This window comes from Moschus berezovskii, chromosome 9 (genome assembly GCF_049115385.1).
Source record: "Moschus berezovskii isolate FMDL1 chromosome 9, NW_MosBer_1.0, whole genome shotgun sequence".
Taxonomy (NCBI): Eukaryota; Metazoa; Chordata; class Mammalia; order Artiodactyla; family Moschidae; genus Moschus; species Moschus berezovskii.
This window is the reverse complement of record NC_142468.1, coordinates 111,473,050-111,493,705: the sequence shown is the minus strand read 5'-3', so window position 1 is coordinate 111,493,705 and position 20,656 is coordinate 111,473,050. Positions and strand designations below refer to the sequence as shown.

Genomic DNA, 20,656 nt, shown 5'->3' with positions numbered 1-20,656 from the left:
TTGAGTTAGACAGGGCTGTGGTCTGTTTGATCAGATCGACTAGTTTTCTGTGAATATGATTTCAGTGTGTCTACCCTCTGATGCCCTCTCGCAATACCTACCATCTTATTTGGGTTCCTCTTACCTTGCTCACAGGTAATCTCTTCACAGATGCTCTAGCAAAGCACAGCCACTGCACCTTACCTTGGACGAGGGGTATCTCCTCACGGCCGCCCTTCCTGACCTTGAACGAGGAGTAGCTCCTATTGGCCTTCCTCCGCCCACACAGTCACCACCACTTGGACATGGAGTAGCTCTTCTTGGCCACCGCCCCTGACCTCTGGCGTGGGGTAGCTCCTCTCAGCCGCTGCCCTTGGCTTCGGGCTGGGTTAGCTCCTCTCCCCCGCCACCCCTGGTCTTGGGTAAGGGGTAGTTCCTCTCGGTCGCCACCCCTGGTCTCGGGTGTAGGGTAGCTCCTCTTGGCTATGCTTCTGCTCGTGGTCGGTCACGCAGCCCGGTGTCACATCTGCGCGCTCGGAGCCCAGCTCGCTACTTAATTGAGGGAAATTGTCACCCTGATTTTCATATGTGAACTATACAGTATTCCAGATTATTAGGTAGTAAAATCATTGCACAGATTTTCGTATCTGAAAGATATTGAATTTCAGATCTCAGTGGGGATGGATTTTCATAGGTGATATGCAGAAGATTTGATGCTTCATGTGTGAAAACTTCAGCAGAGATTTTCATATGTGATATATAGAGTATTTCCTGTTTCATGTAGAAAATTAGTGGCCAGATTTCAAATGTGAAATATAGAGAATTCTAATGCGATGTGAGAAAATTTTCGCCATATATTCATACATGAAATACAGAAAAAAGAAATTCTGTACTTTTCGTAGGACTATCTGGGCCGATTTTCGATAAATGAAACATGAAAATTTTCATGTATGAAAATCTGTTTCCAGTGTTCTATAAGATCATTCTAGAGTATTACTTATTTTTGTCAGAAAATCATCATACAGATTTTCTAATATGAAATATCCAGAATGACTAGAGGAAGCAGAACAATATATGTTCAGATTTTCAATTGTAAAATACACATCATTCCATATTTCAAGTAGGAAAATATGAATTATGGTTTCTACATGCAAATCATACAGAATTCCATACTTCACATTTGAAAATCTCTGCCTAGAAAACCCTTGCTAATGCTTTAATATGTGAAGCATAGAAAATTCGGCACCTGATCCCATCACTTCATGGCAAATAGATGATGAAACAATGGAAAAAGTGACAGATTTTTGGGGGGGACTCCAAAAATCACTGCAGATGGTGATTGCAGCCGTGAAATTAAAAGATGCTTACTCCTTGGAAGAAACGTTATGACCAACATAGACAGCATATTAAAAAGCAGAAACATTACTATGTTGACAAAGGTCCGTCTAGTCAAGGCTATGGTTTTGAGAGTGGTCATGTATGGATGTGAGATTTGGACTATATAGAAAACTGAGCACAGACATATTGAGGCTTTTGAACTGTGGTGTTGAAGAAGACTCTTGAGAGTCCCGTGGACTGCAGGGAGTTCCAAATAGTCTATCCTAAGGGAGCTCAGTCCACGGTGTGCATTGGAAAGACTGTTGTTGAACCTGAAAATCCAATACTTTGGCCACCTGATGCAAAGAGCTGACTCATTTGACAAGATGTTGAGAAAGATTGAGGGCAGGAGGAGAAGGGGAAGACAGAGGATGAGATTGTTGAATGGCATCACCGATTCAATGGACATGAGTTTGGGTAAACTCCGGGAGTTGTTGATGGACAGGGAGGCGTGGTGACCTGCAGTTCACGGGGTCACAAAGAGTTTGCCACGACTGAGCGACTGAACTGAACTGAACTTATCTTTCTTTAAGTCAATTCCGCTAAGGCTCAGAACCAACTTGACAAACCAGAATGTTTTACTCATGTAAGTTTTCTCTTAAGGTATGTTAATGTAGTTGCCTGGAAAGTTGCCTTTCTTCTAGATTCATGTCAGTCATTTTATGGCCCTGGACAACCCACCTTGTGTCAATGTTATCTCAAACTGTATGTTGTGGGTGAGTGTCCTGGTGACAATCTCTGAGTTTTGAGACATCTTCTTCCTCTAATGAGCATCCTGCTAGTAACTATATAGATTCCTGCTAAAGCCTAGAAAAGGGTCACTCTTTCTGGCCCCTTCTGATGTGTATGCTGATGAAGCATCCTTCCTAGCCACTGATTGAATTCCTGTCTTTCTTAGGCCATGAATCCCAGCGCCTTTCACAGCTCATAAGCAACTTTTCAAATCCCGGGTACCACTGAATTGGAGTGGAATGAGTTGCTCGGTATCCTTCAGTAAAAGGAGTATAGGAGATGGACCTAAATCACCTGCCAGGTTCAACCCACGCCTTTCAGGGCCTACTCCTAAAATCCAGGGAGCTGCCTCTTACCAGTGATGCTAATGAGATAACTTAACTGTCACTTCATTCTGGAATTGCCAGTTGTTCCAAAGGAATGATATGATCTTGCAGTACTCAGTGGATACCTGAGTTTCTCTACTTGCCAGGACAAAGTGGAGGGGTGGTAAGGTGTGAAATCTCTTTATAGGAGAGCTGCCCTTTCCTCTTTGCAGGGATAAATCATGTTCCCTCCCCTTCACAGTCACCTCCCTATCACATTGCCGTGTCCACAGCCTGAGCTTCAAGTGTTTCCTGTAGCAAAACATGTCTTCTTCTTGGTCTCTCATCATGACTGTCACCAGGGGGTGGCTCACAAACTGCTTTAGGTCAAGGAGCCCCTAGATGCCAGAGGTGACAGGCCTGCATGACAAAATCTAGCTTAAAGAGCAGTCTGACATTGTCTGACTTCAATTTTCTACTAGTAGCTAGTCAATTACGCCAACCCAGACTGTATGAAGTCCCACCAAGCCCCAAGGCTGTGCATACCAAGACACTATCACAAGAAGATGCTGTTTCTAACAGGAAGGCCCTAAGCTCCATCTCACCCTTCTAAAAATTAGCTTATTTCTGGAAACAAACACTCCTAGCTACAAGGAGCATGAGCACTTAGGTATCCCAACCACACCCTCAAATTCATTCAGCTTTTTAGAGCAGATCTGTGTAGCAGACAACCTTTTTCTCTGAAAAGTCCATCCCTGGTGCTAATGCCAATTTTGATTAGGGCTGCTGCAAGGAAAGACCAAGTATCAATTTGTGATAAACCGAACAGCAAGGCCATCACCCATAAGATCAGGAACTGCGTGACAGTATTCAGTACACATAATCAATCAGAAATGCTAAAGGCTCTATGTCCCCTGTGGCACTCTGGGTCCCCTCTCTGCATCCACCAAAGGAGGGTCTGTTTCTGACCACTCCTGACCTATGCCTGGCCTGTGTGTCCTGGGTAGTGGTGTTTTCAATTGTTTAAAAAGTCAGGATCTGCAGTCTCTGTGGCACACCTTTTCCAAGGGAAAATGTGTGTATGCGTGTGTGTTTGTGTGTTTGTGTGTGTGTGTGTGTTTAGCAAGAGAGCCCTGGGTTTCTGACCTGCTTTGTGTTTTCACAAGGGGTGGCATGGGTGTGTCTGGAGTTGTTTGGCACTAATTTCCTTTGAGGACAGCAGCCCTTTCCAGGTCCACCTTTCATGTGGACAACCTCCGGGTTTCACACTGCACGAGTAGGCACATCCACAAGGGCTCAGACTGACTGGAGTGGGTTGTGGGACTGCCAATATCTCTGCTACTTTTCCGGATAACCCACAATTTCAAGAATACCTTTCTGGAAATGCTACTCTGTCACACTGTCTCTGGTCACTGATGACATACGTTCCCCACCAAAGTTCATGGCTTCTATTCAGATGCAAGCCAAAAGGAGTTTTCCATAGTCAACTGCTCAGACACATACATGGATAGAGATTCCCAGGGTCTGCTGGCACTGTGTCTTTGGAGATCACAACCCCTGCAAACCCCAATTCCCTTGGCCCCCCTCGCTTGGCCGGTGCCCCCACCTCCACACCTCCTTCTGCTCCTGTTATTTCTCTTAATCCTGATCAGCTGACCCTTAAGAAGTGGTAGTAAGGATATGACTTTGGCCCAGAAGCCAGGGATGCCCTGGATGATGGCACTTCTCCGATTCAAGGGACATGTTCTCCTCTGATGGTTGTTCCTCTGGAGATGAATATAGGCTTGGGGTCTTTCTCATTCACGGAGCTCAGCTCCACCTGAAAGGCTACAAACGACTCCATTGACTCCAGTGGGGGCTGGTCACTCTAGCCTCCTGTCCTTGGATGTTCCTGGCCCTGCTCCTCCGATTTCTCCTCCCACTCCTGAGAGGACACCTTCTCCTGTTCCTCCTCCACTGCCACTTCAACCTCCTCAATGATTTCTTCCACCAGCAACTGGAACTCTTCCCCAATTCCCAACACCTGTCCCTCCTCCAGGGCCTCACTTTCATCCACGGCCTCCCTGCCTCCTGATAAGGGCGGCTTCCTCGCCTGGTGTGCCAACTGGTCCATGAATATACCCAGATGGCTGCACCATGCCAGCGGGTCCAGAGTCCCTGAGCCTTGAATACCCAGGCTCATAACTAAGCAGATTCAGGTTGGTCCTGGGGCGCTCCTGCCTTCCTCTGGTCTCACTCACCATATGACCCTGGCATTGGCCCTGAGCTGCAAAGAAGCTGGACACCAAAGCTCGGAAGTTTCCCACAATCCACAGTCAGTTTAGTTCAGTTCAGTCACTCAGTTGTTGCCGACTCTGCGACTCCATGAACCGCAGCACACCAGGCCTCCTTGTCCATCAACAACACCCATAGTACACCCAGACCCATGTCCATTGAGTCTCTGATGCGATCCAACCATCTCATCCTCTGTCGTCCACCTCTCCTCCTGCCCTCAATCTTTCCCAGCATCAAGGTCTTTTCATATAAGTCAGCTCTTCGCATCAGGTGGGCAAAGTATTGGGGTTGCAGCTTCAAAATCAGTCCTACCAATGAACACCTAGGACTGATCTCCTTTAGGATGGACTGTTTGGATCTCCTTGCAGTCCAAGGGACTCTCAAGAGTCTTCTCCAACACCACAGCTCAAAAGCATCAATTCTTTGGTGCTCAGCTTTCTTTATAGTCCAACTCCGACACATCCGCATCAAGGCTCAGTCATTCCCCTCCAATTCATTTCTTGCCTACACACGGTAGGCACGGAATGTGAGACACGCTTGTTCCCAGATCCTTGTGACATCATACATGTGGAATATGTTGGTGAGAGGGCACTGACTTCTATACTCTGAATTCCAGACCCTATTGGGAAACAATCTAAAGGATCCTAAAGGCCTTTCCTCACAGGAACACATCCCTTGAAGTAATGGGCACTCTGACAGTGTTGACCCAGCTGCCAAACTCGGCTCAAAACAAAGTTGTGGCAGAGTCCTCAGAGCCATTTGCATGATTAACAGTGCAGAAGATCTTGACGAGAGAGTGGGACAGCAGGGCCAGTAACAACCAAATCAAAGAACCTGAACCTCATGCTTCAACCCTCCTCAAGCCTGAAATTGCTTCTGGGGCAGTGGGCAACTACCTGTACCCAGGAGTCCACACAGGTGAGACGGTTCCTGAATACCTCAGGGACAGAGGAGCTCATCTTGAATCCAACCTGCAAGACCTGGGCAGGACATGGGTGTGGAGAAATCAGCTGCTGCAGAGTCCATCCCAAAACTTATGCATTAGGCTAGAGCAGTGTCGGGAATGCAGCCAATCTCTGAGGAAAGAGTACACCACTTCCCTTGGCTCCCTGCCTGTCCCCCACATGGCACCCCCTAACATATTCATCCTGGAAAACCTGGCCCAACATCTTTCAGCTCCAGGCATAGGGACACAAATGGAAACAGGGAACACAGGTGTTTCAGTAGCTGAAGTACCAGTGGCTCATATAAATACAGAGATTTCCTTATTTCTTAGGAAAATAGGAGAATCTTCATTCTGATCTTCAGATGTAATATATACAGAATTCCAACTTCTATGAAGAAGGATTAGTGCATAGATTTTGATACAGGACATATAGAGAATTTCATAGGGGATAATCATTGTCTAGATATACATGAGAAATACAAAGTAGCACCTTTTTATCAAGTCTTTGGAGGGTAGCAGGCGATCTGAGAGAATGCCTCATTCCAAAACCACATTCTCTCATGAAAGTATGAGAATGTGTCTCCTTCTTGTGTGTAAAACAATCTTCTGTATAAAGCAAACCAATGGTTATGTCAATTACCAGGTGACTTTAGGACAAACTGAAAAATGTTGTCATCAGGTCTTATTTAGAGACTACTTATTGTTTTGACAATTCTGTAATGAACTGACTTGCTAGGATACACATATACAGTATATCTTTTGTCTTTACAATTTTCAGTAGTTTCCATATCATGAGCATCACATTTTGGTTTAATGTTCATTCAAAAACAAAAATGTTTTCCTTCCCTTATGTCTTTGCGTTGAGGATTTCTAGGTTGGCAAGAAATTCTGAATTTTTGTTTCATCTATATTACCTCCGGACAACCCATTTTTCTTAAACAGCTGCTTTCTGGGACGGGGAAGCCTGCTTACTTGGGTGAACCTGGGAAACAGATGCATATGTAGCAGTACCAAGTGGAAAGAAGATCAATGTAATGCAACAAAATGTATTCTCTCAAAATTTGTATGTTGAAGCTCTTAACTCTCTGTACTTTAGTCAGACTGTGAGTAAATTATAATTTGTTTTTGATCCTATTTGGAAATAGGACATTGAGATAGGTAGTTGGGTTAATATGGTTGGCACTTTATAAAAAAAGGAGATCAGTCAGAGACAACACAGAAACATGACTATGTGAAAACAAAGCCAGAAAATGGCCATTAAAAAAAACAAAAGAGGTCTCAGATGAAAACACATCAGCTGGTCCTTTAATTACTGACTTGATCCTCAGAAGTTTGGAAAACATTTATTGAAGCTCCCTGGTATGGGACACTTTGTTATGGCAGTTTAAGCAAACTAATATATGCATTTCCCTTGAAAATAATCTGTCAATTCCAAAAGTATCCACTATCCACTTTTTTTCATATAGATTTTCAGGGAATGGAAACTGGAAAATAACTCTGTTACCCATTAACTGATAATCCTCTCAAAGTCCTAGTGCTCCCTAAGAGTTTTCATTCTTTCTTTAGAGAATCAACTGGGTTAGAACTTATTCCTACTTCATGGGTAAATATGACATTGAAAATATTACAATGAGCATAATTTACAGGAAATGGTAGAAGAAAATAAGCACAAAGGAAAGCAGCCTGACCTTGTGGAAAAGATACAGTCCTCTCCATTTATTCTTCCCATACATCTTTTTAAATCCCTGGAAGAAAAAGTGTAGTGACCAAGACACTGCTGACTATTGCTTTGGGGAAATCATACAAAGTTGTGATTTTGTGGTAACCATGCCAACCTACACCTTCCCTAACCCAGACACTAGGCTGCAGTAGCCATGGGGCAGCCAAGAGGATAACAAACCCTCCAAAACCGTTGGAGCCACCTGGGCCTTTCCACAAGACAGTTGGCCAGGCGTGTTTGTGTTACCATTTCCACGGCAGAATTTCTAGTCTATGGCCACCACTCTTATCACCAGCCCTCTCGATTCCTGAGAACCCCAAGAGACCACCATTCTAGCTTGCAATCTACATATCCTAAAAATATAGGAATACAATCTAATCCAAACTGAGCGTCTCCAACCCATGGAGATGTACATGGTCCTCAACCACACCAAGGGCGGTTATGAGCAGCAAAACCACAGCTCCAGGCAAGCTCACCATTAACACCTGCAGCCATGCCAGACATATATCCCCAGGATTGATAGAGGGGGTAGATTTTAAGTCCTCTACCCACAAGAGAAATAAAACCTCTTGACCTTCTGTCTTAGGCAAGACGAAAATAGAGAGTCTGTTTTCCAGCACATCATACCCAGGACATGCATAACTGAGAATATTTGTAGGCAACAGTACCAGATACAGGACACTTTGGAGAAGAGGTACAACCAAAGTGAAGTAATGTAAAAACCTTTAGTGTCAGTTTCAGAGAGAAAATGTTCATCTCCCAGATGACACAGTTGATAGGATTCAAATCACTAATAACATTCAACTTAGCCAAAAGGCAGTGCAGGTTCCCTCCATGGAACTTAATCAAGAAGTTTCAGTTCAGGCCTGTCTGCAGCTTCACATTTCCAATCCTTAAATGTTTTCATTCAGTTGGCAGACAGTTCAAAATATGGACAATGTACATGCATTCTTGGAAGATGCCGAAGACTGTAAGAATAAAGAACCTTTCCAGGGCAAGCAACAGAGAGTGCTACAGGATGGTGATTAGATGGAGGAAGATGGAGAGGAGAATTAAACGGAGATTTCAGGTCTAGGATCTCTTTCTGAGCTGATTGGAGCAGCTTCAGACCTGCCTGCAGACCTCAGGGGCAGTTTTCAATATTTACTAAACTATCTCACATGCTAGTAAAGTCGTGCTCAGCATTCTCCAAGCCAGGCTTCAGCAATATGTGAAACGTGAACTTCCAGATGTTCAAACAGGTTTTAGAAAAGGCAGAGGCACCAGAGATCAAATTGCCAACATCCCCTGGATCATGGAGAAAGCAAGAGAGTTTCAGAAAAACATCTATTTCTGCTTCATTGATTATGCCAAAGCCTTTGACTGTGTGGATCACAATCAACTGTGGAAAATTCTGAAAGAGATGGGAATACCAGACCACCTGACTTGCCTCTTGAGAAATCCGTATGCAGGTCAGGGAGCAACAGTTAGAACTGGACATGGAACAACACACTGGTTCCAAATAGGAAAAGGAGTACCTCAAGGTTTTATATTGTCACCCTGCTTATTTAACTTATATGCAGAGTACATCAGGAGGAACGCTTGGCTGGAAGAAGCACAAGCTGGAATCAAGATTGTTGGGAGAAATATCAATAACCTCAGATATGCAGATGACACCACACTTATGGCAGAAAGAGAAGAGGAACTATAAAGCCTCTTGATGAAAGTAAAAGAGGAGAGTGAAAAGGTTGGCTTGAATCTCAACATTCAGAAAACAAAGATCGTGGCATCCGGTCCCATCACTTCATGGGAAATAGATGGGGAAACAGTGGAAACAGTGTCAGACTTTGTTCTTTTGCACTCCAAAATCTGTGCGGATGCTGATTGCAGCCATGAAATTGAAAGACGCTTACGTCTAGGAAGGAAAGTTATGACCAACCTAGATAGTATATTAAAAAGAAGAGACATTACTTTGCCAACCAAGGTCCGTCTAGTCAAGGCTATGGTTTTTCCCGTGGTCATGTATGGATGTGAGAGTTGGACTGTGAAGAAAGCTGATCGCCGAAGAATTGATGCTTTTTAACTGTGGTGCTGGAGAAGACTCTTGAGAGTCCCTTATACTGCAAGGAGATCCAACCAGTCCATTCTAAAGGTGATCAATCCTGGGTGTTCATTGGAAGGACTGGTGCTAAAGCTGAAACTCCAATACTTTGGCCACCTCATGAGACGAGTTGACTCATTGGAAAAGACTCTGATGCTGGGAGGGATTGGGAGCGGGAGGAGAAGGGGACGACAGAGAATGAGATGGCTGGATGGCATCACCGACTCGATGGTCTTGAGTTTGAGTGAACTCCGGGAGTTGGTGATGGACAGGGAAGCCTGGCATGCTGTGATTCATGGGGTCACAAAGAGTCAGCCACGACTGAGCCACTGAACTGAACTGAACTGACTGAATGTGATCTCTGACCTCAATGAGCTTTTGCAATCTTAATGCCTCGGAATACTATATAGAACTTGTGAAGTGCCACTACTTAGAATTTCAAGAGGTATTATTTGCAGGAAGGTGGGGGGTCTTGTGGGAGACTTCTCTATCTGATTTGTTCCAACAAATCTTATTTAATAGAATACTTAAACAAGCTGGAGTCAGGATTCAACTATATATAACCCATTCTTCAAGAAATATTTCGATTCAGTTCACTTCAGTAGATCAATCATGTCAAATTTTGTGGCTTCGTGGCCTGCAACATGCCAGGCTTCCTTATTCATCACCAAAGCCTGGAGTTGCTCAAACCCATATCTATTGTGTCAGTGATGCCATCCAACCAACGCATTCTCTACCATTCCGTTCTCCTCCTGCCTTCAATCTATACCAGGCATCAGGGTCTTTTCCAATGAATCTGAAATTGAATCAGGTGTCTAAAATTCGGAGCACCAGTTCCATTCCATTCAATGAATATTCAAGACTGATCTCCATTAGGATTTACTGGTTTGATCTTCTTGCATTCCAGTTCACTTTCATCGCTCACTCGAGTCCGACGTTTTGTGAGCCCATGGAGGGAGCACGCAGGACTCCCTGTCCACCACCAAACCCCGGAGTCCACCTAAAATAATGTCTATTGAGCCAGTGATGTTATTCAACTATCTCATCTACTTTCTCCTACAAATAGAAAGAAAGAAAGTGAAGTCACTAACACGTGTTTGACTCTTTGAGAACACATGGAGTGCATCCCACCAGGTTCCTCATACATGGAATTTTCCAGGCAAGAGTACTGGAGTGGATTGCCATTTCCTTCTCCAGGGGATTTTCCTGAACCAGGGATTGAATCCGAGTATCCTGCATTGCAGGGAGACGGTTTACCTTTGGAGCCACCAGGGAATCTCACAAGGTCGCCTTAAAACACCTTGAAGAACACTTAATTCCGGGGAACCTACCAGACAACTTCCATCCCACCTCATTTTCGCCCTGTTCACGTAACTTGCCTCAGTTTTTTAGTTTCTAGTCTGCAAGCTGAGTCTTCAGGCTGTGAGAACGCACTGTATACACTTGTCCTTGCTCCACTTGCTGCTGTATTTTGTCATTTTGAGACTCACAGTGGTCTGCTCCAGAGGCCCTGAGCACCCCTATATATACTCCTCCCCAAGGGGCAAAACCCTTATGATTCATGATGTCGGCAAGTCATTTCCCCAGGCAATGGTGTCCCTGGCGGATCGTTGACATCACACAGCCCCATTCAGACAACTCTTGGAGAGGATGGGTAGAAACTCAGAAGGTTTGGTGGAATACAAGAGGTATTTTTATGCTGCAGATGAGACCTCTAATCGCACCTCCCATATGCACCCCACTAAGTCAACACTGATGTGTCACATTTCGAGGGAAGTTTGTCTCCTCCAAACCTGGCTTCACAGCCATATTATTCAGGTTTCCCTTCTGTTCTTTATCACCTTGCACCATTATCTAGTCTTTAGTGTCTCGCCTAAAATCCCTCCTTGAAAAATATTGTGTACTGAAGTGTCTGTGGAAATGAGAATCATTTCACTTTCCTCCCATAAGCTGGTCTTAAAGCACCTTGAAAGCCATTTCATTCTTTGCCACCTACCAGAAATCTTCCATCCCATCACATTTTCGCCCTGTTCACATAGCTCGCCTCAGTTCTTTTTTTTAGTTTCTCATCTGAAACTCGTGTCTTCAGTCAGTGAAAATGCACTGTATACACTTGTCCTTGCTCAACTTGCACCTGTCTTTTATCATTTTGAAGGCACGCAGTGGTCTGCTCCAGAGGCCCTGAGCACTTCTACATATACACCACTCCAGGGTTTCACACTCTGAATATTTATGAGGTCAGCATGTCACTTCCGCAGCCAATAGTGGCCCCAGCTGAGCCTTGACATCACAAAGCCCCATCCTGATAACCTATGGGAGGATGGGGAGAAATTCAGATGCTTTGCTGGGATAATAGATTCATTTTACATGTCTGGTATGAGCCCGAAATTCTCATCTACCATCCTCATCTCTCTAACTGCACACTTGTGTGTCACATGGCAGGGGTGGTGTGTCTCCTCAAATCTGGCTCCACAGCCACACGTTTCAAGCTTTCATTCTGTTCTTACTCACCTTTCAAAATTATCTAGCGTTTAATCTTTTGCCTAAACTCCCAACTTGATATTTAGGTGATATTTAAGTGTCTGTGGAAATGACGATCATTTCACATTCCTCTTACAAGGTCATTTTGAAGTACATGGAAGACCATTTAATTCTGGGCCACCTGCCAGAAAACTGTCATCCCACCACCTTTTCTCAGTGTTCATGTAGATTGCCTCAGTTTTCTAGATTCCAGTGAAACCCCTGGCTTCAGGCTGTGAGAATACACTGAATACACTTGCCCTTGTTCCACTTGTAGGTGGCTTTTTCCATTTCGAAGACTCGCATTGGTCTGCTAAAATGCCTGTCAGCACCCCTATATATAACCCGACCCAGGGGGCCACAGCCTTCTGCTTTATGAGATCAGCAAATCAATTCCCCAGCTCAATGTCTTCCTGGGTGAGCCTTGATATCACACAGTCCCCTCCTGACACGTCTAGGGGAGGATGGGGAGAATTTCACATGGTTTGGTTCTGTAACAGGTATTTAACATGCCCCTTATGAGCCGGAAAAACTCCACTTGCCATCTACATGTCTCTAAATCCACAGTGATATGTCACATGTCAGGGGTAGTGTGTTATCTGCAAACCTGGGTCACAGCCAGAGTGTTCAGGCTTTCATTCTGTTCTCTCTCACCATTCACCATTGTCTAGTTTTTAATATTTTGCCTAAAATCCTTCCTTGATAATTCAGCTCTATTTAAGTTTCTATGCACATGAGGATCATTCCACTTTCCTCTTCAAAGGTGGTTTTAAAGCACCATGAAGGCAAATTTGGCCTTAAAGCATGGAATGAAGCAGGTCAAAGGCTAATAGAGTTTTGCCAAGAGAATGCACTGGTAATAGCAAACACCCTCTTCCAACAACACAAAAGACTCTACACATGGACATCACCAGATGGTCAACACCGAAATCAGATTGATTATATTCTTTGCAGCGAAAGATGGAGAAGCTCTATACAGTTAGCAAAAACAAGACCAGGAGCTGACTGTGGCTCAGATCATGAACTCCTTATTGCCAAATTCAGACTGAAATTGAAGAAGGTAGGGAAAACCACTAGACCACTCAGGTATGACCTAAACCAAATCCCTTATGATTATACCATGGAAGTGAGAAATAGATTTAAGGGACTAGATCTGATTGATAGAGTGCCTGATGAACTCTGGACGGAAGTTCGTGACATTGTAGAAGAGACAGGGACCAAGACCATCCCATGGAAAAGAAATGCAAAAAAGCAAAATGGCTGTCTGAGGAGGCCTTACAGATAGCTGTGAAAAGAAGAGAAGTGAAAAGCAAAGGAGAAAAGGAAAGATATAAGCATCTGAATGCAGAATTCCAAAGAATAGCAAGGAGAGATAAGTGATCAATGCAAAGAAATAGAGGAAAACAACAGAATAGGAAAAACAAGAGATCTCTTCAAGAAAATTAGAGATTCCAAGGGAACATTTCATGCAAAGATGGACTCGATAAAGGACAGAAATGGTACGGACCTAACAGAAGCAGAAGATATTAAGAAGAGGAGGCAAGAATACACAGAAGAACTGTACAAAAAAGATCTTCACGACGAAGATAATCACGGTGGCGTGATCACTGACCTAGAGCCAGACATCTTGGAATGTGAAGTCAAGTGGGCCTTAGAAAGCATCACTACGAACAAAGCTAGTGGATGTGATGGAATTCCAGTTGAGCTATTTCAAATCCTGAAAGATGATGCTGTGAAAGTGCTGCACTCAATATGCCAGCAAATTTGGAAAACTCAGCAGTGGCTACAGGACTGGAAATGGTCAGTCTTCATTCCAATCCCAAAGAAAGGCAATGACAAAGAATGCTCAAACTACCGCACAATTGCTCTCATCTCACACGCTAGTAAAGTCATGCTCAACATTCTCCAAGCCAGGCTTCAGCAATATGTGAACCGTGAACTCCCAGATGTTCAAACAGGTTTTAGAAAAGGCAGAGGAACCAGAGATCAAAATGCCAACATCCGCTGGATCATTGAGAAAGCAAGAGAGTTCCAGAAAAACATCTATTTCTGCTTCATTGACTATGCCAAAGCCTTTGACTGTGTGGATCACAATCAACTGTGGAACATTCTGAAAGAGATGGGAATACCAGACCACCTGACCTGCCTCTTGCGAAACCTGTATGCAGATCAGTAAGCAACACTCAGAACTGTACATGGAACAACAGACTGGTTCCAAATAGGAAAAGGAGTACGTCATGGCTGTATATTGTCACCTTGCTTATTTAACTTATATGCAGAGTATATCATGAGGAACGCTGGGTTGCAAGAAGCACAAGCTGGAATCAAGATTGCTGGGAGAAATATCAATAATCTCAGATATGCAGATGACACTACCCTTATGGCAGAAAGTGAAGAGGAACTCAAAAGTCTCTTGATGAAAGTGAAAGAGGAGAGTGAAAAGGTTGGCCTGAATCTCAACATTCAGAAAACAAAGATCGTGGCATCCGGTCCCATCACTTCATGGGAAATAGATGGGGAAACATTGAAAACAGTGTCAGACTTTATTATTTTGGGCTCCAAAATCACTGCAGATGCTGATTGCAGCCATGAAATTAAAAGACGCTTACTCCTTGGAAAGAAAGTTATGACCAACCTTGATAGTAAAGCAGAGACATTACTTTGCCAACAAAGGTCCGTCTAGTCAAGGCTATGGTTTTTCCCGTGGTCATGTATGGTTGTGAGAGTTGGACTGTGAAGAAAGCTGATCGCTAAAGAATTGATGCTTTTGAACCTTGGTGTTGGAGAAGACTCTTGAGAGTCCCTTGTACTGCAAGGATATCCAACCATTCCATTCTAGAGAAGATCAATCCTGGGTGTTCATTGGAAGGACTGATGCTAAAGCTGAAACTCCAATACTTTGGCCACCTCATGGGACGAGTTGACTCAGTGGAAAAGACTCTGATGCTAGGAAAGGTTGGGAGCGGGAGGAGAAGGGGACGACAGAGAATGAGATGGCTGGATTGCATCACCGACTCTGTGGGCATGAGTTTGACTGAACTCCGGTATTTGGTGATGGACAGGGAGGCCTGGCGTGCTGTGATTCATGGGGTCGTGGAGAGTCGGACACGACTGAGCGACTGAACTGAACTTAACTGAAGGCCATTTACATCTGGGCCATCTACCAGAAAACTTCCATCCTATCTTGTTTTCTTTGTTCACCTAGCTTTCCTCAGTTTTCCTGCTTCCAGGCTGAAACCCCTGTCTTCAGGCTGTGAGAATGCACTGAAAAAGCTTTCCCTGGCTTAACGTGGAGCTGTCTTTTGCCATTTTAAAGGCTCCCAGAGGTCTGCTCAAGATCGCCTGAGCAACCCTATATATACCCCTCCCCACGGGGCCACACCCTTAACCTTTATGACGTCAGCAAGACATTTTGTCCAGCCAATGGTGGCCCTGGGATGAACTTGACATCATAAAGCCCCATCCTGTCACCTCTAGGGGAAGTTGTCGATAAATTCAGGTGGTTTGTTTGGGTAAAAGGGCTACGAGACTACGATACTCACCTGCCATCTTCATCTGTCTAACTCCAAAGTTTTTGACACATGCCATTGCTAGTGTTTCCCCTAGATCCCTAGCTACACGGCCACAGTGTTCAGGCTTTCACTGTGTTCCTTCTCATCTTTCACCATGATCTAGATTGTAATATCTTGTGTAAAATCCCTCCTTGAAAATTTGGATATATTTAAGTGTCTGTCGTAATGAAGGTCATTCCACCTTCCTCCAACAAGGTGGACTTAAAGCACCTTGAAGACTATTTCATTCCAGACCTCCTATCAGTGGACTTCCATCCCACCTCCTTTTTTCAGTGTTCACAAGGCTCTCCTCAGTTCTAGGTTCCAATGTGAAACACCTGTCTTCAGACGTTGTTATTACACTGTATAAACTTGTCCTTGCTCCACTTGGAGCTATCTTTTTTTTATTATTTAGACACGTAGTGATTTGCTCCAGAGGCCCTGATCACCTCTATATATACTACTCCACAGGGGGTAGATCCCTTATGATTTATGATGTTGGCAAGTCATTTCCCTAGGCAATGGTGGCCCTGGCGGAGCCTTGACATCACACAGGCCCATCCTGACACCTCGAGGAGAGGATGGGTAGAAACTCAACTGGTTTGGTGAGATAAAAGAAGCATGTTTATGCCGCTGATGAGACCTCGTGTGTAACCTGCCACCTGCACTCCCCTCACTCAACACTGATGTGTCACATGTCAGGGGTAGTGAGTCTCCTCCAAACCTGGCTTCACAGCCATATTATTCAGGCTTACATTCTGTTCTCTATCACATTTCACCATTATCTAGTTTTTAAAGTCTCCCTTAATATCCCTTCTTGAAAATTTGGATATATTGAAGTGTCTGTGGAAATGAGGATCATTTCACTTTCGCCGACAAGCTGGATTTAAAGCACCTTGAAGACCATTTCATTCTTTACCACCAATCAGAAAACTTCCATCCCATCACATTTTTGCACTCTTCACGTAGCTCGCCTCAGATTTTTAGTTTCTAGTCTGAAACCCGTCTTCAGGCTTAGAGAATGCATTGTATACACTTGTCCTACACTTGCATCTGTCTTTTGTCATTTGAAGACTCGCAGTGGTCTGCTCCAGAGGCTTTGAGAACTCCTATGTATACACCTCTCCAAGGGGCGACACCCTTATGATTTATAAGGTCAGCAAGTAACTGCCACAGCCAGCGGTGGCCCTGGCTTAGCCTTGACACCACAAAGCCCCATCCTGACAATGCTATGGGAAGATGGGGAGAAATTCAGATGGTTTGCTGGGATAATAGATTCATTTAACATGCCCAGTATGAGCCTGAGATATTCACCTGCCATCCTCATCTCTCTGGCTCCACATTGCCCTGCCATTTACATTTCTCTAAATCCACAGTGATGTGTCATATTTCCGGGGTAGTGCATCACCTACAAACCTGGCTTCAATGCCAGTTTTCAGATTTTTATGCTGTTCTCTCTCACCATTCACCATTGCCTAGTTTTTAATATTTCGCCTTAAATCCGTCCTTGATAATTCAGCTCTATTTAAGTGTCTGTGCAAATGAGCATCATTCCACTTTCCTCTTCAAAGGTGGTCTTAAGGCAACTTGAAGTCCACTGAATACTGGGCCACCTACCAGAAAACTTCCATCCCATGTCCTTTTCTGTGTTCACCTAGCTCTCCTCAGTTTTCTTGTTTCCAGGATGAAACCCCTGTCTTCAGGCTATGAGAATGCACTGAATAAACTTGCCCTTACTGTTCTTGGTGCTGTCATTTCCAGTTTTGAAGGCTGGCCGTGGTCTGCTGAAGAGGCCCTGAGCACCGCTATATATAGCCCTCCCCACGAGGCCACACCCTTATTCTTTATGAGGTCAACAAGTCATTTCATCCAGCCAATGGTGGCCCTGTTCTAGGCTTGACATCACAAAACTTCATCCTGACATTTCTAGCAGAAAATGTCCATAAATAAGAAGATTTGTTGGGATAAATGGAGATTTTTTAATTCCCCTTATGAGACTGAAATCACCTGCCATTTTCATCTCTCTAAATCCACACTCTTTACACATGGCAGTGGTAGTGTTTGTCCTCCATACCTGGCTTCACAGCCACAGTGTTCAGGCTTCCATTCTGTTCTCTCTCACATGTCACCATTATCTAGTTTTCAATATCTTGCCTACAACCCCTGCTTGAAAATTAGGATGTATTTAAGTTTCTGTGCTTATGAGGATCATTCCCCTTTCCTCTGACAAGGTAATCTTAAAGCATCTTGTAGACCATTTAATTCTGGGCCACCTAGCAAAAAACTTCCATTCCACCACATTGTTGCAGTGTTCATGTAGCTCGCTTCAGTTTTTTAGTTTATAGTTTGAGACCCCTCTCTTTAGGCTGTGAGAATGCACAGAATACACTTGTCCTTGCTCCACTTGGAGCTGTCTTTTGTCATTTTGAAGACTCACAGTGGTCTGCTCCAGAGCTCCTGATCACTCGTATATACACATCTTTCCAAGGGGCCACACCCTTATGATTTATGAGGTCAGCAAGTCATTTCTGCATGCAATGGTGGCCCTGGCTGAGCCTTGACATCACAAAGTCCCATCCAGACAACACTATGGGAGGATCGGGAGAAATTCAGATGGTTTGCTGGGATATTAGGGGCTTTTTACACGCCCCTTATGAGCCTGAGAAACTTACCTGCCATCCTCATCTCTCTAAATCCACAGTGATGTGTCACATGTCAGGGGTACTGTGTCACTTACAAACCTGGCTTCACAGCCACATTGTTTGAGCTTTCATTCTGTTCTTTCTCACCTTTCACCGTTGTCTGCTTTTTAATATCTTGCCTAAAAGCCCTCCTTGATAATTAAGCTCTATTTAAGCGTCTGTGCAAATGAGGATCATTTCACTTTCCTCTTCAAAGGAGGTCTGAAAATACCTTGAAGGCCATTATATTCTGGGCCATCTACCAGAAAACTTCCATCCCATCCCTTTTTCTGTGCTCACCTATCTCTCCTCAGGTTTCCCGTATCCAGTCTGAAACCCCTGTCTTCAGGCTATGAAAACGCACTGAATAATGGCTGAATAATACTCCATTGTGTATATATACCAAAGTTTTCCTATCCGTTCGTCTGCAGATGGACATCTAGGTTGAATACATTTGAATCAGTTCTAATGAGGTGGATGAAACTGGAGCCTATTATACAGAGTGAAATAAGTCAGAAAGAAAAACACCAATACAGTATACTAACGCATATATATGGAATTTAGAAAGATGCAAATGATAACCCTGTATACGAGACAGCAAAAGAGACACAGATGTATAGAACAGTCTTTGGGACTCTGTGGGAGAGGGTGAGGGTGGCATGATTTGGGAGAATGGCATTGAAACACGTATGTTGTCATATGTGAAACGAATCACTAATTCAGGGTCGATGCATGTTATAGGATGCTTGGGGCTGGCGTGCGGGGATGACCCAGAGGGAGGATAAAGGGAGGAGGGAGGTGGGAGGGGGGTTCAGAAGGGGGAACTTATGTAAACCTGGGGCGAATTCATGTCAATGTATGGCAAAACCAACCAATATAATATTGTAAAATAATTTGCCTCCAATAAAAAATAAATTAATTTAAAAAAAAGAAAATGCACTGAATAAGCTTGCCCTGGTTGTACTTGGAGGTGTCTTTGCCATTTTGAAGTCTCGAACTGGTCTGCTCAAGAGCCCCTGAGCAATCCTATATATACCATTACCCACGGGCCCACACCTTTATGATTTATTAGTTCAGCAAATCGATTCTCCAGCTAATGGTGGCCCTGGGTGAGCCTTGACAACACAAAGTCCCATCTTAACAAATCTCGGGGAGGATGGGGAGAAATTAAGATGGTTTGGTGGGATAAAAAGAGTCATTTTAAATGTCCCTTATAAACCCATGAAACTCATAAGCCATCTTCATCTCTGTAATTCCACACTGTTTGACAAATGGTAGGGGTAGTGTTTCTCCTCCATACCTGGCTTCACAGCCCCTTTATTCAGGCTTTCATTCTGTTCTCTCTCACATTTCACCACTATCTAATTATTCATATCTTGCCTAAAATCCCTCCTTGAAAATTAAGGTATATTTAAGTGTGTGTTGAAGTAAGGATCATTCCAACCTCTTTCTACAAGGTCACTTTGAAGCACCTTGAAAACCATTTAATTCCTGTCCACCTACCAGAGAACTTCCATCCTGCCGCCTTTTCTCAGTGTTCCCGTAGATTGCCTCAGTTTTCTAGTTTCCAATGAAACCCCTGTCTTCAGGCTTTGAGAATGCACTGAATAAACTTTCCTTTGCTGCAGTCATCGCTGTCTTATGCCATTTTGAAAGCTCCCAGGTTTCTGCTCAAGAGCCCCTGAGCAACCATATATATACCACTCCCTACGGGGCCACACCCTTATTCTTTATGACCTCAGCAAGTCATTTCGACCAGCCAATGGTGGCCTTGGGATGAACTTGATATCACAAAGCCCCATGTTGTCACCTCTATGGGAGGATGGCAATCAATTCAGATGGTTTGCTGGGATGAAATTCACCTGCCATTTTCATCTCTCAAACACCACACTGATGTGCCACATGGGAGGGGTAGTGTGTCTCCATAAACCTGACTTCACAGCCACAGAGTTCAGTCATCCATTCTGTTCTGACTCTTCTTTCCCCATTACCTAGTTTTGATATCTTGCTTAAAATCCCACCTTGACAATTAGACTATATTTATCTGTCTATGGAAATGAGGATCATTCCACTGTCCTCCTACAAGGTGGTTTAAAGCACCTTGAAGACCATTTCATTATGGACCACCTACCAGAAATCTCCCATCCCACCTCCTTTTCTCAGTGTTCACGTAGATTGCCTCAGTTTTCTAGTTTCCTGTCTGAAACCCCTGTCTTCAGGCTGTGAGAATGCAATGAATACACTTGCCCTTGCTCCAGTTGAACCTGTTGTTTCTCATTTTGAAGACTCACAGTAGTCTGTTCCAGAGCCCATGAGCACCCCTGTATATAGCCCCCCCAGTGGGCCACACCTTTATGCTTTTTGAAGTCATCCAACCAATGGCAGTCACTGGTGAGCCTTGAAATCACAAAGCCCCAACCTGCCCCTTCTTTCGGAGAATGGGGAGAAATTCAGATGGTTTGGTCAGATGAAAGAGGCTTTTGTTTTAATT

The 20,656-nt window shown here is 44.1% G+C and overlaps 1 pseudogene; it reads right to left on the bottom strand.

Annotated features, from left to right (window-relative positions):
* Positions 1-368: 368 nt before the first annotated feature.
* Positions 369-4,531, bottom strand: LOC148777002 (testis-specific Y-encoded protein 1-like; annotated as a pseudogene).
* Between the last annotated feature and the right edge of the window lie 16,125 nt (positions 4,532-20,656).